We start from the raw sequence: 12,122 nt of genomic DNA on the forward strand, positions 1-12,122 counted from the left end.
GCCCTTAGGGCAGTGTGTGCTATCCTAGCATACCATTGTTGCTTCTTAATGGGAACCCATCGCTTACGTGTTTTATGCTTAGGTCTGACATGTGAGGCTCTGTTAGGGAAACCATGAATCCAGTAGCAGAAGGCTTTTATATGTCCAAGCCTACCACAGTGATGACACCTCCAATCCTGGTATTTCCTCTTCTGATGATCATTCATCCTAGTTCCTCGATGTTGAGACATTGGCTTTGACATCCGCTTGAACTTCTGAACTCTAGCCTTTGGGCGTTTGTGTTCAGCTCTTTTTCCAAATCCTAGCCCAGATTTGGTTCCAGACTGCTGTCCCACCTTTAGAATCTCTTCCAAGGTGTCAGTTCCCTTATTCATCATTCTGATGGATTTGGTCATCTGGTTCAGCTTGGAGGTCAGCAGGGCTATCTCACCATTTAGTCCCTCTATGGCAGACAGTTGCTTCTGTCTCTCATCTTCCAGTTCCTTGATGAGTTTCTTCTGCTTTTCTCCTTGTGCACGCACTTCTGCACTAGTGGTACACAGCTTCTTATATGCTGCAGCAAGTTCATCAAATGTCAGCTCATCTGCACTTGTGTCATCTTCAGAGACACAAACACTGGTTAGTGCAGTGACATGTTTGGCAGATTCTCCTTCAGATTCACTTTCAGAATCTCCTTCAGACCATGTGATAGATAGCCCCTTATTTTGCAATTTGAGGTAAGTAGGACATTCAGCTCTGACGTGTCCATACCCTTCACAACCATGACACTGGATTCCCTTCCCATGGTTGAACTTCTCCTCAGAAGTTGATCTTTTCTTAATGTCAGACGGGATGTTCTTGACATTAGGTCTACCTCTTTGATCAATCTTCTTCATGAACTTGTTGAATTGCCTCCCAAGCATGGCTAAGGCTTCTGATATACTTTCATCACCTCCAGTATATCCTTCTTCTGACTCCTCTTCAGCATTAGATATAAAGGCTATGTTTTTCTTCTTCTCAGCATACTCACCTAAGCCCATTTCAAAGGTTTGGAGAGAACCAATGAGCTCATCTACCTTCATATTGCTGATGTCCTGAGCCTCCTCTATGGCTGTGACCTTCATAGCAAACCTCTTAGGCAAGGACCTGAGAATCTTTCTTACAAGTTTCTCTTCTGTCATTTTCTCACCTAGTCCACCAGAGGTGTTTGCAATTTCAAGAATATTCATGTGAAAGTCATGAATAGTCTCATCCTCTTTCATCCTCAGATTTTCAAACTTGGTTGTCAACATCTGAAGTTTGGACATCTTCACCTTAGAAGTACCTTCATGAGTTACCTTGAGGGTATCCCAGACTTCCTTAGCTAGTTCACAATGGTGCACCAGCCTGAAGATGTTCTTAGTGATTCCATTGAACAGTGCATTCAAGGCTTTGGAATTTCCAAGAGCTAATGCCTCTTGTTCCTTGTCCCAATCTTCTTCAGGAATCTGCACACTGACTCCATCTTCATCTGTCCTCGTTGGGTGTTCCCATCCCTTGTTGACAGCTCTCCAGACTTTGCTGTCTAGAGACTTTAAGAAGGCTATCATACGAGGCTTCCAGTCATCATAATTAGACCCTTCCACTCAGTATAAAGTCCTTGAAGGTCTTCAATAGTGCGCAAATCTGCAGTCTTGGTCACCTCTATGTCTCTATAGTGGTTTCTCCAGTATCTGCACTCTTTTGTCAACAACATATATGAAATTCTAGTTATCAGACTTTGGATGTCACACTGGTTGTTATGACATCCAATTCTGCACAGACAGGGATTATGCAGAACTTAACAGTAAGTGCAGTAAATAACACAAGTAATTGTTCACCCAGTTCAGTCCAACATGACCTACATCTGGGGGCTACCAAGCCAGGGAGGAAATCCACTATTAGTAGTATCAATTCAAAGCTAAACTCACCCGTTTACAACTTCTCACTTAATCCCTACCCAATGCAATTTCAATCTTAACCTAAGATCAGAGTTCCTACTCACTCCCCCTCAATCACCTCAGTGATATTAAAGACACTTTGAAGTCACACTTCAAAAACAACTCTTGATTATGCTTCACAGCTTAAATCAAGATACACAGCACTCACGCTTAAAAGCTTTGAGTGACACAACACTTACAACTCAATGAACACCCTATGCCAAAGCTATCATCTACTTGATAATGGCTTGGCTTACAAGATACGTCTAATACTAGACTCACAAAATACAGCAGTGAAGTATGATGGACACACTAAATCTTCACGCCTCAAAATCCCCGAAACTGAATGAAGGAATGCCTTCCTTTTTATATTGCAGCACCTGGGCTTTTGCACCTGTATTTTCCTGAATTTTAGGTCACACAAGTTCCCTCAAATTCAACATTTAGGTTGCTAACAAATAGGCTATTTGTTAGGTTCATTGAATGTAGCTTGGTTGTTGATTTCCTGGATTTTCTCTCAGCTGTTGAATCCCTAAAGAATAGCCTGAGAAAAAGCTGAAACAGAAAACTGAACAACCTACAATTTAGCATATGCTGTCAGGAATGAATGTCACGACATTCAGCTTGACATCAAGGTCCATATGCTGAGTCTGTTTTTCCAGAAAACAGACTGTACAAATTTGCTGACCTGTACATGATCAAAATGACCATACTACAGTAACAGCTTACATTAATAAATGTCAAAGTGTCCAACTTAACATTTACACAATTGGCCTTAAGTTAGTTCTGTTATTCTCTTGAAGAACAAACTAAGTAATATGCTGAAGTATAGCAGAACACCACTCTGCCTAATCTTCAGTAGCTGCTGTCAATGATGAATGTCACAACATCCAGTTTGACATTCAGTCAGTAGGCCTTATGCCAGGTCTGGTTCTTCCTTGATAACCAGACTACAAATGAATACTAAGTTCTAACAGAACTTCTGTTCCTTAGTATCTGTTGACAGGTATGAATGTCACAGCATTCAATAATCCTGTGTTAGCTAGTCCTGCAGTAACTACAATGTAGTCACACATACATGTCATGACATCAGTCAAGACATTAGTGTTTTACCATATAATGCAGCCAATTAAACACCTACAATATAAGCAGCATCCTGATCCATACTTTCAACTGTTTGGATCCTAATATCGGCTTGCTCTAACTGATAGTTCAAACGTGTAGGAGCTCTTTCTGACTCTCCAGGCATCAACTTCTCACGATCCAAAGCATATTTGTACCTCTAAATGGTGTTCTCAAGCTCACGAGTAAGGATCTCAAAAATCAAATGTGCTTCTCTCTTCATCTCAAGGGTCAACTCCAGAGTTTTGTTGAGCTTCTGAATCTGGAGTAGGCTTGGATCCATCTCTTTATTCTCCGTCTTGAACATAGATTTAGTACCTTGGAATGCTTGTCTGAACTTTTCTCTCCTTACATCAGACTCCCTAGCCCTTTTGTTGGAAGCTTCAAGTTCTTTGTCCTTCTTCTACTGACTATCTTTCAGATTTTCATTCTCCAACGAGACTCGGCAGAGCTTAATCCTCAAGTCAGTATTCTCCAATTCTAGCTCCTTAGTCTGGGCATTAAGTTTCTCCACATCTTCAGATAATATGGTACAAAATGATGTTTACAAACAAATAGAATGGGGGGATGAGAAAAGAATTCAATTAATTATATTTTTGTGTTTGACAAGACCTTCGGACTTGTGCCTATGTACCAACATAAAAATGAGGGATCAAAACCTCGTAGTTCATGATACAAATTTCAAAATGGATGCATTGCTTTTAATAAAAATTAAGTTTGAAAGGCACAAAGGCCTAAAAATGATTTGAATGAGTTAGTTCTTTTTTGGCTTTTTGAAAGTTTAAGTCAAGTATAGTTAAGTTTATTTACAAGTTTGATTTAAGAAAAGAAGTTTGAAAATGCAATGGCATAAGGCCAAAGTTTCTATCTTTTTGAAAAGTGGTCAAAGTTTAGAACAAAATAAGTTCAATCAAAGAAGAATTTGAAAAGGGAGGGAGAGATTTTGAGATTAAAGAAATGGGGAGCAGATGAAGACACTAATCCTATGTACAATATTAAAAGTTAAGAGTTGAAAAGATCTTACCAAATGGGTAGAAATCCAATAGACAAGAATGTCAATAGAAACCCAGAATTCCCTTGGACATTTAGAATCAAGCAACACACAAATGCACAATTATATTATCTTGAAGAGCAAAGGCATCAAATAAAGATAGCCATATCCAAGCTTTAGCCATTCCATGATCTTCTTTCAAATTAGCCCATGTAACAGATGAATTCCACAAGTCACAGGTTCAAAATGATAGCTTCACAATGATCATGTTGCAGATGAACTTAGAGGGATCTTGAATGATGTATCAGATGAAGTTTCAAATTGCAAGAACTTGGTTCCACACATGTTGGCATTGGCAAAGTTCTTTGGCATAGGGATGTTGCCTAAGTTCTAAGTCCATTTGTCCAAGATCAAGCCAACAGTCCACACCAAAGTTTTTTTAGGGTTTTTGTTGTTATTTAGTACATTAATGGTCCAAGTGGACAAAGTGAAAATTACATTAACATAAATATTAGAATGGTATGGATAATGGCAAATGAATAGAGGCTAAAATTAAATGACATTAAATTAAATGACTTGAAATTAAAAGTTAGTTGTTGATGAGTTAGAAGCTAGTATTGTTTTGCTTTTGATTTTCATTTTAAGACATTCTTTGGAGAAAACTCAACCCACTTATCAAAAGCATGGATCCTTGAGCCAAGACATCTTCCAAAGGAAGGAAAAAAGGCCAAGTTTCCACACAATACCATGAAAGAGGGGAGACTTATAATCTCACTAACTAGAATACCATGTCGTTTGTGTTACAAATTTAGTGCTATGTTAAGAAATCGTAATTGGACTTATGTAGAAGTCACAACTATTTGAGGCCGGGAAATAGAATTTTGGTGTTAATGCATGTTAGAGACATAGTATAATGGACTAGGCTCATGAAACATACCACACACAAAAAGAATATGCAAAAGAGGTGGCCTAATATCATCCATACTCATGTTAATTTTTCAATCAACTAGCTTTAGGACTTTGAGATATCATAGGCCAAATGAGATGAATGCATAAAGAAGGGGAATGAGATGAAGAGGGAGGAGAATGGATCAAAACTCAAATTGGTCAAAGGAGGACTTTTACCAAATTAATATCATCCATTCATTTTGGGAGATGGAATGTACGTTCCATCAATCCCCTAAATCCAATGATATTAACTTGACAAAGTCAAATCAACCTTGATCAAGGCCCAACAACAAGAGTCAAACTCAAACAAGTCATCACAATTGGTCAACAAAACTATTTGGCATTTATTCAAATTAAAAATACTAAAATAAGGCATTTAAATTAAATATGGTTTGTCCAATTCCTAAAACCTCATTAAAACACCAAAGAAATGGCCATGAGATTTATCATAGGTCAAACAAGGTCAAAGGACCTTGGAGAAAAAAATTCAGAATTTTTAAAGACTTAAAAGTATTTTTAAACAATTAAAAATAAACACAAAATCAATTAAATCATTAAAAAATATTAATAATGATCCAAAAAAATAATTTTAATTCAGAATATGAAAGAGGAAATTTTTTGAAATTTTTTGGTGAAACTCTCATATTTTTTGGATCAATATTAAAATTAATATGAATTAATGAAAATAAAAGGAATAAAAGAAAATCAGAAAATAAAAAAAAAACGTGGACCACTTGATTTCCCTCATTAATTGAGGCGGCAGATTAAATGGTCCTCAGCGCGCTTTCCACCATGGACTTAAGTCAATGCGCCACAGGGATGGTAATCAGAACCAACGCGTGAGATTAAAACAAGTTAAAACAGATCAATGGCTCTGAACACTTCCAGCGCATCGCCGGAGTCCAAAGGCCGGTCATCTTCTCCGGTGACCCTGGGCGGACTGGTTCACTCATCACCATCAAGAAAATGAAAAAGTAGGACATGATCTGAAAGAAAAAATGGCGTGGAGCACGAATCTGACCTCAATTTTAACTAACTCCACATATATAGAAAAATATGAGGAGTTGAATTTTGAGGTGTGTCAATTGAGTTGCTTCGATTTGACCTCTAAGCAACTCAATCTTCTTGCTTACATTGGTAGGACTTCAGACAACCAAAGATCCAAGAGAATTGAATATAATTGAGAGAGAATCGAAGAGATGAAATTTTCTGGAAAATACCTTCAATGCAGGTCTGGATTCACTTGTTCTTGCTTTGGCTCGTGCTTGATCTAGCTCAGGATGCTTGCAGAAGTAGATTAGAATGCACAAAAGGTCTTGGATCCCTGGAGTTTTGAATCTTAAAACAGTGAGATTCAAACTCAATTTCCAAAGGAAATTCTCAAGATTATCCTCTCAAATGGAAGGGTTTGGTGTTTGGGATCAAAGATGGCGTGAAGGAGTCCTCAATTCTGAGCATAAGGTGCTCTATTTATAGCTGAATCACATGATATTTGCACCTTACAATTGAGTTTCCAAAATTGGCAATGAGTGATGCATGTGTGCATGGGTGTGTACAGGCCCTTGAGATCATTCCATTTGATCCATAATTGAGTGTGAACAAGTCTGAAATCAAATTGGAGTGCAAGGCAATTGTACATGGAAGCTTGAAGTTTGATTTTTGCCAAATGATGATGCAATGTTCAAGCCATGCACAACCCATTCAAATATTGTCCAAAATGGATGAAACTGGACTTTTTGGAAAGGTTAGATCAATAGGAACAACTTTCATGTTGCAGACTTTTCCATTTGAAGCTTGTATCATGATGAATTTTGAGGTGGAAGTTTGGAAATTTTAACATATCAAAAAAAATTCTAAGTGTCAAGCCATATATCTCAATATTCCACCTTGCTTAACTTTTTATGTGAGCTTCAAATGAGAAACGTGTCTTCATAAAAGTTGTAGCTCTTTCAAATACCTTCAAAATAGAGTTATGTATTTTTGAAGTTTCGAAAAATCACATGTTCAATGGTATAGGTAAAAAATGACCTATAATATAACCTCATATCACATGCTCATAAAAGTTGAATTAGCTCTCACTCCAAACATCAAAGTTGAAGTAGACATATTGAATTTGATTGTAAAACTTGGAAATATTTCATCTCATAAAAATTGAGCAAGTTATGGCCTTGGGAAGTTGACTTTCAAATTAGGGTTTAGACAAAATGGCCTATAATGTTTCAACATAGAAAATGATTTTCCAAGCCAAACTAGCTCTAGGTCTCAACATGAAAGTTGTTTGGAATGTCATTGAGAGTAACATTTCTCTTGGAATTACTTTCATATGGTGAAAATTATAGGAGATAAGGTCTAGGGAGACCCATTTTTTATTAGATGAATTCATCTGGCCAACCACCATCAACCAACCCTTGCTAACCTTCAATTATTTGGACTTTCTTGGCTCATGGTAAATCATATATGTATAAGATGATGAATTTTGAAGTGTCCCTTGATAAATTTGATCAAATGGTAAGATAGCTTATTGGAGAAGTTACTCAAGATACCCAATCAAACTAGGGTTTCCAAGGCAAATCACCCTCAAACTCTTGAAGAAAACTTGATCAATATGACATGTAGGAATCAATGGAACTCATATATGATGATCATAACCATTCTTGGACAAATTCATGGTTGTGCTCTTTGTCATGAGTATCCTAAACCCTAGATATGAACTTGATAGATCAATGGAGATCATGCCCTACCTACAAAAAGTTAGGCAAATGCAAAGACATATTTTTGTATTTTGGTTAGTAAAATGATAATCACAAAGTGCTTGGTAATCTCTCTCAAAACAAACCCAATGAAGTAGGGGTAAAGAGGATTCCAAGGTATGATCCCAATGCTAATGCTTATGATGAAATTGCATGAGGGATCTTAGGGTCGAAATTGGGGTCTTACAGGGTGATCTATGATAACACGAAATTATATCGCTTTTTAAGACTTAATTCAATTAAATTATTTTATCATTTACACTAATTTATCCCATTTTATCAGATATTATGCAGTATTTCTCTTCTATTTATATCAGGTACCCATTTTGAAGCAAAAGTGAAAAAGGGAAGAAAAGGAGGTGTAAAAAGCAACAAAAAGGAGAGAAAAGGAACCAAAGGCCAAAGCCCAGCCCAAAGCGCACAAGTCACCAATGCTGTGCCTGTGACGGACGTCACAGGACGCGTGACGAGCGTCACGCGAAGGAGCCTTGTGACGGACGTCACACATAGCGTGACGAGCGTCACGCAACCCCACTACCTTTGTGGCGCAAGTATCGCCCTCAGAAGGACTTGAAGAATAACGTTAAGGAATTGGTCTCCTATATGCACGCCGTGGATATAGCCACGCTGAAGAAGGAGAGAAACGGAATGCTGCTACCAAGGCCATTATAAATAGCCGTCTCACAAACCAAGACACAGTTTTTGCACGCTCAGTTTTGCGGAAGCTCTGCCAAATTTATTTTTTCACGCCTTTGCTTATTTTTCTTCCTTTCCAGCATCGTCCATTTTATTTATTTTATTTTGCAAGCTTTGTTTTCTTTTTCCCTTGCAATTTATTTTCCCCCGTTCTTAGCTTTTAGATATTTTTCGCGTAGTAGTTTCTACACCGGAAACTACTGTGCAACTTTATACCGGATTTAACCTTACGTTATATTCGAGTTTTTTTTATTTCCTTGATTTAATTTACTGTTTAATTGAAGAATCGAAGAACAAATCCTACCGGCTTGTGGTGGAGTGTTCAAGACCATTGTATTACGCATTCAGGTTCTTTAATTGTTATTTAATTTTTATGCTTTATTCTATTGTTTATTTGCATTGCCTGCCTGAAATGAGTCTGTGTATGCATGATATTAATTATTATTTAGTAAGCATGTCTGGCTAATTTGCCTAGGTATCGGTATGTAAAGTAAGCAGAAAGAGGGATCAAAACTAAGTCGGTCTATTCAAACTTAAAATTAGAATCAATCTTTTTACGGTCTTAACTTACAGGTTTAATAACAAGATTTTTTACAAAGGTAAAAGACATAAAGAAGTTGAAACCAACAGAGCGAGAGTTTGAGGTTTTAACTGGACAGTGTAAGTTAGTCATTAAATCTATCTCAGGGCGAGAGCAAGTTTTAGAATTAATTAAATTCTGACCTTTTTCCAAAAAGTATTTTTAAAGGTTGAATGTGAGGACGAGAGTTAAGCATTTAGATTTAATTGTATAACCTAAGTCAACAGAGCGAAAGTTTGAGATAAGGGTGTTTAAAACGGTCAGTATTTTCTTAAAAAGAGTTTCTGCAACTTTATTGTTTTCAAAATATGATTTTTGACTTAATTATAAGTGACAGCAACATTAACATAAGATCATGGTTTCTTCAACAGAGCGAGAGTTTGAGATAAAACCTTTAACCAATAAAGTTAGTCGAAACGATTTATTTTAAAACCGAGAGACCGACAAGGAATTGATTCCCTAGTTTTGACGAACCACATACCGATATCCGTTTTATTAATATTTAATCTAGATATTAGTTTAGCTCTTAGCTCCCTTTTCCCCAAACAATCAAACATTTTCACCTTAGATTTACGTAGTAACCTTAGATAACGGTACATCGATTCATAAGTCCCTGTGGGATCGATATCTTTTAAAACTACGCGATAGAACTGTGCACTTGCAGTTTGTATCCCATTCTCGACTCGCACAGTCGAGCGATCAAGTTTTTGGCGCCGTTGCCGGGGACTTTTATTCAATCGATATCGTAACTCTTCCGTTACGCTGTAGAGACTAAGGTTTCTTTTTCCTTCTATTCTTTCTTTCGTTGATTTGTATGCCACGCACTCGCTCTCAAGGCGAACCGCTCTATTTACGAATCAACGATATCGAACTATATCTCCGAGTCTTACGACGAATTTGGGAATATCGTGCTGAAAACAATCTCCCTCCTATAAACCTTCCTGATATCAAAAACATTTTTCCTTCTTTAACCGAGATGGCAGAACCAGCTCGTGCTCTTAGAGATTACGCCGCTCCATCGCAAGATGAACCGCATTCAAGTATTGCTCCGCCCGCAATCGAAGCAAACAACTTTGAACTTAAACCTTCACTGCTGCAGGCTGTGCAACAGAACCAATTCTCTGGAAATCTTACCGAAGATCCAAACCTTCATTTATCCGTATTTGTTCAATATGCTGATACTGTTAAAGCTAATGGTGTCACTTCAGAGGCAATTCGACTTCGTCTTTTTCCTTTCTCATTAAGAGATAGCGCTAGAAGATGGCTTCAATCTCTACCTTCCAACTCAGTCACCACATGGAACGAGTTGAAGAAAGTTTTCCTTGCCCGATATTTTCCGCCAAGCAAAACAGCTATGTTAAGAGCCCAGATAAACGGATTTAAACAGAAAGACAACGAGTCTCTTTTCGAAGCATGGGAAAGATACAAAGACATGATGAGACTTTGCCCACACCATGGTTTGGAAGACTGGTTAGTAATTCACACATTTTATAATGGTCTCTTATACAATACAAGGTTAACAATAGACGCCGCTGCAGGTGGTGCATTAATGAACAAACCTTATGCTGATGCTTACCAGCTTATCGAGAGCATGGCCCAAAACCACTATCAGTGGGGAACCGAACGAACAACAGTGGAAAAACCTCAACCGAAAACTGGCATGTACGAGATAAGTAACCTTGATCACGTCAATGCAAAAGTGGATGCTTTGGTCCAGAAGATTGAAAGTTTAAATGTATCACCACCAACCGCCGTGGTTGCTATAGCTCAGAATTGCGAGGTCTGTGGAATCCAAGGCCACACTCCTGCGGAATGTCAACTCTTGACTGGAATCCAAACAGAGCAAGTAAACTATGCTCAAGGAAGCCCCTATTCGAATACCTATAACCCAAATTGGAAGAATCATCCAAACTTTTCATATAAGAGTAATAATGCTTTATACGCACCTGGACAGTCTCCGAATCAAACCCCATCTATACCTCCGGGGTACCAGAAACCAAATCCTAACAATAATACCCCTAGAAAATCCAACTTGGAAATCATGATGGAAAACTTTATAGCTTCCCAACAACAAACCAATAAAGATTTCTTAAACCAGAACATACACACTGGCGAACAACTTAAACAACTAGCAAGCAAAGTAGATGCCTTGGCTACCCATAACAAAATGTTAGAAACCCAAATATCTCAAGTAGCTCAACAACAAGCACCTACTGCTGCACCAACTGGTACATTCCCTGGACAGCCCCAACCTAATCCGAGAAGCCAAGCTCATGCAATTATATTAAGAAGTGGAACGGAAGTGGAAGGACCGTCTGATCCAAGGATAGAAAACCAAAGCCCTAAGAAATCTACTGAGGAAAGTGAACCTAAGGAAAAGGAAGAGAGTAATAAGGATACCCTAGAAAAGAAGGAACCTTATGTACCTCCACCACCTTACAAACCACCTATACCTTACCCTCAAAGGCTTGTTAAAACCAAAGATGTAGGTCAATTTAGAAAATTTGTTGATCTCCTTAAGCAATTAAACGTTACAATTCCATTTACCGAAGCTATTACGCAGATGCCCTCATATGCTAAATTCTTAAAAGAAATTCTTTCTAATAAAAGGAAACTTGAGGATAGTGAAACCGTTACACTCCCTGCCGAATGTAGCGCTATAATCCAAAACATGCCCCCTAAACTCAAGGATCCAGGTAGCTTCTCTATACCCTGTCACATAGGAAAATTTGTCATCGACAAAGCCTTATGCGATTTAGGAGCCGGAATTAGCGTTATGCCTTTATCCATATGTAAGAGACTGGAAATGGGAGAATTAAGACCGACCAAGATGTCTGTACAACTAGCAGATCGTTCCATCAAATATCCTGTAGGAATCCTTGAGAACGTTCCCGTACGCATAGGTCAGTTTTACATCCCCACTGACTTCACAATTATGGATATTAGAGAAGATGATACTACACCTATTATACTAGGAAGACCATTCTTAGCAACTGCCGGTGCAATCATAGACGTAAAACGAGGAAGACTCACCTTCGAAGTAGGTGAAGAGAAAATTGAATTCATTCTTTCCAAATTCTTGAAAGCACCTGCAATAG

At 38.0% G+C, this 12,122-nt stretch overlaps 1 pseudogene; it reads right to left on the bottom strand.

The window, feature by feature from the left end:
* Positions 1–10,385: 10,385 nt before the first annotated feature.
* On the bottom strand, positions 10,386–10,485 carry LOC127089257 (uncharacterized; annotated as a pseudogene).
* Positions 10,486–12,122: the final 1,637 nt, after the last annotated feature.

This window comes from Lathyrus oleraceus, chromosome 5, assembly GCF_024323335.1.
Source record: "Lathyrus oleraceus cultivar Zhongwan6 chromosome 5, CAAS_Psat_ZW6_1.0, whole genome shotgun sequence".
Classification (NCBI taxonomy): Eukaryota; Viridiplantae; Streptophyta; class Magnoliopsida; order Fabales; family Fabaceae; genus Lathyrus; species Lathyrus oleraceus.